Source organism: Chrysochloris asiatica, unplaced genomic scaffold (assembly GCF_000296735.1).
Source record: "Chrysochloris asiatica unplaced genomic scaffold, ChrAsi1.0 scaffold00073, whole genome shotgun sequence".
NCBI classification, from domain to species: domain Eukaryota; kingdom Metazoa; phylum Chordata; class Mammalia; order Afrosoricida; family Chrysochloridae; genus Chrysochloris; species Chrysochloris asiatica.
Genome location: NW_006408591.1, coordinates 8,261,675 through 8,268,279, shown reverse-complemented (window position 1 = coordinate 8,268,279; position 6,605 = coordinate 8,261,675). Strand labels below are relative to the sequence as shown.

The following is a 6,605-nucleotide window of genomic DNA, read 5'->3' as shown; positions in this document are numbered from 1 at the left end:
AGGCCTGAAAAATATATTGGAAGAGGGAATAAGACACTTCTTAGGAAAGCCACTAAACATGGCATGAAGAAACAGAGACAGTGCTTATTTTACAACCCCTGAAGGAAGCCTCTGTAGCAGACTGATCAGGGGAGCAGTGATGTTTTTGAAACCAGAGTGACTTGTAGCTAACAGCCTAACAATGAATCCACACGTAAAATGCAGAAGATGGCAACATATAACCAAGGTTTACGTTATATCTAGAATTATTGTATGTTTAAAAAAACAATTGCAATGCACGTCAAAAAAATTTCAGATCATTAATGTACAACAGAAGGCACTGTTTCTGCATAAACCCATTGACTCTGCATAGCAAAACCCTGAGACGTGCAATTCAGTCTAATCTCATGAAACCACCTTGGTCATTCTTCCTTTGAAGCATATGGTTTGTCCTTTTGAGTTCAATGAATTTGTTTACTTTGCTACAATTCAGTAGCTGTTTAAAATATATTTCCAGCTGACCAAGGTCAAAGGAGAAGAGGAGAGTGGATTGAAGTTCTGCCTGATGCCCAATGGTGACTTGTCCATTGGCAGCCCCCTCATTCCCTCCCCATGTACCTCACACCACCCTTGTGAAATAAAATGCAGCAAAAACCTTTGGTCGGTTGATGTTTCTTCCCTCAGTTGTTGCTGGGCACAGACTCAAAGTTAAATGCAGAGAGGACTCCTTTGCTTTCAAATATAAAGCTCACTGTTGTTCCATCTTCTTCTTTGCTTCTAACATTTTCCAAAAGAAAACCAAAAATGAAAGGAACAGGACTTAAGGCATAGAGTTGGATATAATTTCAAAGGAACCAGGTTCTTTATATCTATATGTGTGAAAGAATATAACTCATGGTATTAATTATTCTGCCACATTGAACATACTGAAGGACCTTTAACAGATCCTTATCAGTAAGCAATTATATTTACTCTCATGGAAAAAACATTTGTTGAAAATGAGCAAAATGGAAACAAATTTCAAGTTGGTTTCCATTAACTTCCCCGTCTCTAGGTCTAATGCTGAAAAGACCTGTCAGATTTCAGGACTAATACAAAATCTGTATAAGGCTAAAAATCTAAGAAACCTCCTTCTAAAGTCTAGATGCTTATTCCATGATTTTATAATTATAAAATCTTTTCCACTGATTTCCTAGGAGTGACCATAACTCTGCATAAATTACCACCACATAAAAGCCAATAAATAGAAATAGTGAGTGTTTCATTTCCAGGCACAATTTCATTGCAAGAATTCATACATTGCCTTTGGTTGAAAATGCTTAGATGGGTGAGCCAGCTAATAGACTCTTCCACAGCAAAACTCTTCCCAAACTTTGGTTCCAAAATAAAATAAAATTGTGAACAAGACCATCACTAACTGACAGATACTAATGCACAGATTTTTTTGCAGAGTTAAGAAATTATAAATGGTTAAAATGAAGAGCAATCATACAATAATGACAATTCCATATTATCTTGGAGGGTTGGCCACTAGAAATTAAAAAAAAAAAAAACAGTATTTCCATGCCCCCTGGTTAATAAAAAAGAATGCTATTGGTACCCTGACACATCCAATCTGGAAATCACTCTGGCTGACCTGCCACCATCCTCTGATGCTCAGCTACTGTGTAAACTTCCTGTAGTTCTCTCCTCTGATCCTCACTGAGTGGTTGGTATCAGGCAGCATCCTGATTCTGCACAATTAGCAGAGATTGTGTAAAAAATTGGTATTAATCCATACTATTGTCAAGGTCAAGAGGAGTGCTGAATCCCTCAAGGGCAGTTTCTTCCAATACTTCTTCATCCTAGTCATCATTGTTTTCCTCCTCAGCTTCATCTCTTCCATTATTTAACTGCATTGTTTGAGCAGTTACATTTGTCTCTTCATCACTTGAAATTTCATATTTTTTTTTTTATATCAGCTTTCTCTGCTTTTGAGTGATCTTCCCAGTCTAGCAATTGTCTAGAAGCACAGACCTGCTTTAGGCCAAGGGAGAAGAATTGAGAGAACAAACTGTCCCCCCATAGCATCCACTGCAGGAGGTCCATTTTTCACTTGTAAAAGGATACTTACTCCTATTACACACATTTTCTGGTCATGATGCTGAATAAAACAATCTGTGTCATTCATCCACTGATTTATAAAATGTACAGTTATATGTCCAGGATTGTAAGGAAATTGAGTTTGCTCTAGTGTATGTAACAGAAAATCAGAATTGTAGTACAAGGGAGCAATTGCTACCTGAAGACACATAGTACGGAGCTCACTAGTTTTGACCCCTCGGGTTAATCGCTCCAAAACAAGTTGAACAAAGAGCGGAATGTACTGATCTATTCCCCTTCCTCTGATCTAAAGGATCATGAATTTGAGAAGTTTGGCAATACAACATTCTGCATCTTCTGCATCTCCACTCAATACCTTTCTACACACTATAAACAGTATCTCTAAATGCCTGGAAGTTGATAGTAAAGTATTTGTATCTATTGTCACATAGTAATGCAGGAAAGGCATCATGTCTGTAAAATATTCAAAACAATCCTGCTGAAAAACTTCATATAATATACCTAGAAGTTGCCACAGCTTGAAGAGAAATACCATGACAGGTTAAACTATATGCCAGTGAAAGAATTTCTTCATAAAATTCAATTATATGTTTACATAAAACAAACTCAATGATCCATAGACAGATATTCTCTAACTGTTGAGTAACCTGATTATGATCTACAACTGTCATATGTAAAATTCCCACAGCCATTACTGTTTTGTCTTCAACTTCTTCATATTCATCACTTTGAAGAACTTTGCCAAATATCTCAGCCAACTGTTGTATCATATCCACAGTGATTAAGGTCACCTCTTGACTCACTCACATATAATCTTCTGGATAACAGACCTGATGTGCAGCTTCATGTATTTCTTAGCTTGCATCTGGTTAGAAATGAGGGACTGTAGAGCAAGGGCAGCTTCTACTTTAACAGGCATCTCTTTATCTTCAATCAGGCTTTTCTGTGATAACTCAACTGCATTTCTTAAGTTGAGCTCATTATGAAATTTCAAAGAACTGAATACATAAAGTACCCGACAGGATCTAGCTCAAAGATATCCCAAGTTAGACAATAATAATGGAAATACATGATTCTGCAGCAGTAGCTCCATTTGGTCCTAGAATAAATTCTTCTTCAATAAAATGTTGGTTAGGGGACCAATCACATGCAGGGCTCCATCTTTCTTCCGAGGGTCAAAGTTCAGGTTTGTTGGTATTTGATAACAGAATGCCATCATTTTGGGCAATACTTTTTTTTTTTTTTTTTCCCTTAGCCACAGTATATAAGAGAGCCTGGGCTGCGGATGTGGGAAAAGAATAATCTTTGAAAATATCAAATTTCATCTTTATATATTCATAGGGATCCTCTTGCCACAGCTCTTTATCCACATCTTTATAAAATATCACAGAAGAAATCACATCCTCACAGGTATTCACTGTGTGCCTTCATCTGCTTCCAAGTTACACAATGAATAACCCTTGACTGAGATAGTTGAATGATTTCTGAAGAACACAGGGGGTGACATATTTTTTCTGTCGATTATTGGTCTAAAATCTTTAGCAGTCCCTGCTGAATTCCTACTGCATAAGTTTTGAATAATTGAGAAAATTCAAAGTATTCTTTTGTGACTATTCCTGAGCTTCCATACCATTCAAAAAGACAAGCTACAACATGCAGTGCCCACTTCTTACACTTCCACCATACTCGTTCTTGTCTATCATCCTCATCAATTTGCAGAGTCTCAGGAGAAACAGTTCTGTCAATAATCATTAAAAAGATCTCTACCCATTCTGTCATATTTACTTACTTATCAGTTGAAGAGGCAATGCATACTGAACAAGGGCATAAAATTTTTTCAGAATCTGTTTCTGCAGTAGCATAGAATAATGGGAGGAATCAGGAAGGAGCTGGATGATTTGCTGTTGAATACAAAGCAAAAATACTTGCATTGCTGCTATAAGGGACTCTCTTTCCTCTGCTTTTTTATACTCATATGTCTTTACCAGTTGATACAGACATAATAAACTACCAAACCAGCTTCCACGGCTCTGAGATTGTAAATTGTAGTCTATCTTGTCCACTACGAATAGCCAATGACCAGGAAAATCATGTGTAATGATGACATGGAGACACATTGTTAATTGAACTCTGAGTGAGTTCATTCTCAGCTGTGATTCACAGCTTTGGATTGATAGTACCTTTCAGAGCCTGGATGATCCAGTTGAAGTCTATGTCCCTGGGTGGGGACTCTGAAGCCCCTAGATCAGTAAGCCAGATTGCAGCTTTAATTTCCCTTTTGACTCTCTCAGTCTCCTCCTCCCAAATCCCTGGAATATCTCACTCCTCACTCCCTGCCACAATCACCACCTAAAGCCACTTGCTGTGCCACTCTGACTCCAAGGCCCCTGTCCTCCCTCTTTCCCCCCTACTGAGTCACATATATCTTTAAGTACTAATAATCTATATAGTTTCAAAGATATTTTACAAAAATATGCAATCTACATAAAGAAGTAAATTTTGGAAGTTACTGATTCATTCATCTCATTCATTCAAACATTTTTTTTCCATAAAAGATTTTTAAGTCACTACTTATAATTTTTGCTGCATTTTGATAATAGAAATATGAATTAGACAAGGGACCTCGCCATAACTCTGCTTATAGTTTTTGTTGTTAATTTCCACTTAGTTATTGAAATCCGAAGTATTATAGAGCAAAATATTGCCAGGTCCTGTGCCATCTTCGTGTCTCTTGGTACACTCAAGCTCGCTATATACTTTAAGGTCCTTCTAACTTAGGAAGGAGTCCTGGTGTATCCTGTAGCATAAACACTGGACCACAAGGTCAGCTTGAACCACAAGGTTAGAGGTTCAAACCCACAAGCTGACCTCAGAAATTCTATACAGGGTTGCTGGTAGTTGTAACTAACTATTGTTAATAGTTGTAACTAACAACACCTAACAAAAACCTATGGAGAAGTCCAGGTATCACTGTGTACTGCTCTGCAAGGTCAGTAGTACACACCCACAAGCTGCTCCGTGGAACAAGATGAGACTGTCTGTCCCATAAAGATTTACAATTGCTGAAACCTATATAAGGATGTTATGAGTTGGAATCAACTTCTTGGCAGTGGGTTGGCCCAACTTAGAGGATTCATCTTCCAGTACTGTATCAGAAAAAAATTCTATTGTGACACATAGGATTTTCATTAACTGATTTTTGGAAGTAAACAATCAGGTCATTTTCCTAGTCAGTCTTAGTGTGAAAGCTTAAATAACACCTGTCCACCATTAGTAATACTGTGAGAATTTTAAATACTGCAGATGTAACTTCTAGGATCATTGTTGTTGAGATGTTATCATAGGTGCCATCCAATTGGTTTTCGCTCATAATGACCCTATCTATGCAAACCAGAGTGAAATACTTGCCAATACTACAACATCTTCACAACTGTTGTTATGTTTGAATCTATTGTTGCTGGCACTGTATCAATCCATCTCATTGAGGGAATCTTCCTCTTTTTTTTTTTTGCTCAACCTCTACTTTACAAAGCATGATGCCCTTCTCTAAGGACTTGTACCACCTAATAACATGTTCAAAGAAGATACTAATCTTCACTTCTAAGTAGTATTCAGGCTGTATACTTCTTCCAACACAGATTTGTTTGTTCTTCTGAAAAGTCCATGGAATTTTGATTTTCTTCACTAACACTATATTTTAAATGCATTGATTCTTTGGTGGTCAATTCTTTCTTATTCATTATCCAACTTTCACATGCATATGGGACAATTGAAAATAGCAAAATTTGGGTCAGGAACATTTTAGTCCTCAAACTGATATGTATGCGCTTAAAAAATAACAAAAAAAAAACCCTCAAAACTTTTTTATTGTGAATTGAATGAAGGTTTACAGAAAAGATCATCAGTTTTACATTCAACAAATAATACACTTTGTTTCATCTCAATGATTGCTTTATTCTCCCTGGAACAGCTTATCCTTCTTCCTCCCTGTGGCTCCCATCTCCATTCCACCCATCTTCCTATCATTCTCACCTTTTTCCTTAGGTACATGTTGCCCATTTGGTGTTTTGTTTGTTTGTTTGTTTGTTTTTGTTTTTTAAGGTTTTTATTGTGGATTGAGTGAAAGTTTACAGGGCATATCATCAGTTTTACATTCAATAAATCGTATACCTTGTTTCATTACCATGATTATAATCCCCTCCATGTGCCATCAGTTAACAGTATTTCTCTCTATCCACTTAGCTTTTAAAAAACAAACAAACAAAAACCACTCAGGCATATATAATAATTTATATCTCCAAAGGGCACATTCTGCAAGTCTGCCTCCTGGCCACCAGCTCTTAGTCCCTATCTTCTTAGTCCATGAATCTAGAGTCCTCAGCCACTCCCCTCTCCATGCCCCCATCTCTGCCTTCATCTCTGGCTCTGCTGCTTCTCTGGATAAGGTCCCGCATTCTATTTGTGCATTCCTCTCTTGATGGTCCTACGGTCCTCTGTTTCTGGACTGTAAGATTAACCACTCC

At 37.3% G+C, this 6,605-nt stretch overlaps 1 pseudogene; it reads right to left on the bottom strand.

The window, feature by feature from the left end:
• Positions 1–659: 659 nt before the first annotated feature.
• Positions 660–4,226, bottom strand: LOC102831111 (annotated as a pseudogene).
• Positions 4,227–6,605: the final 2,379 nt, after the last annotated feature.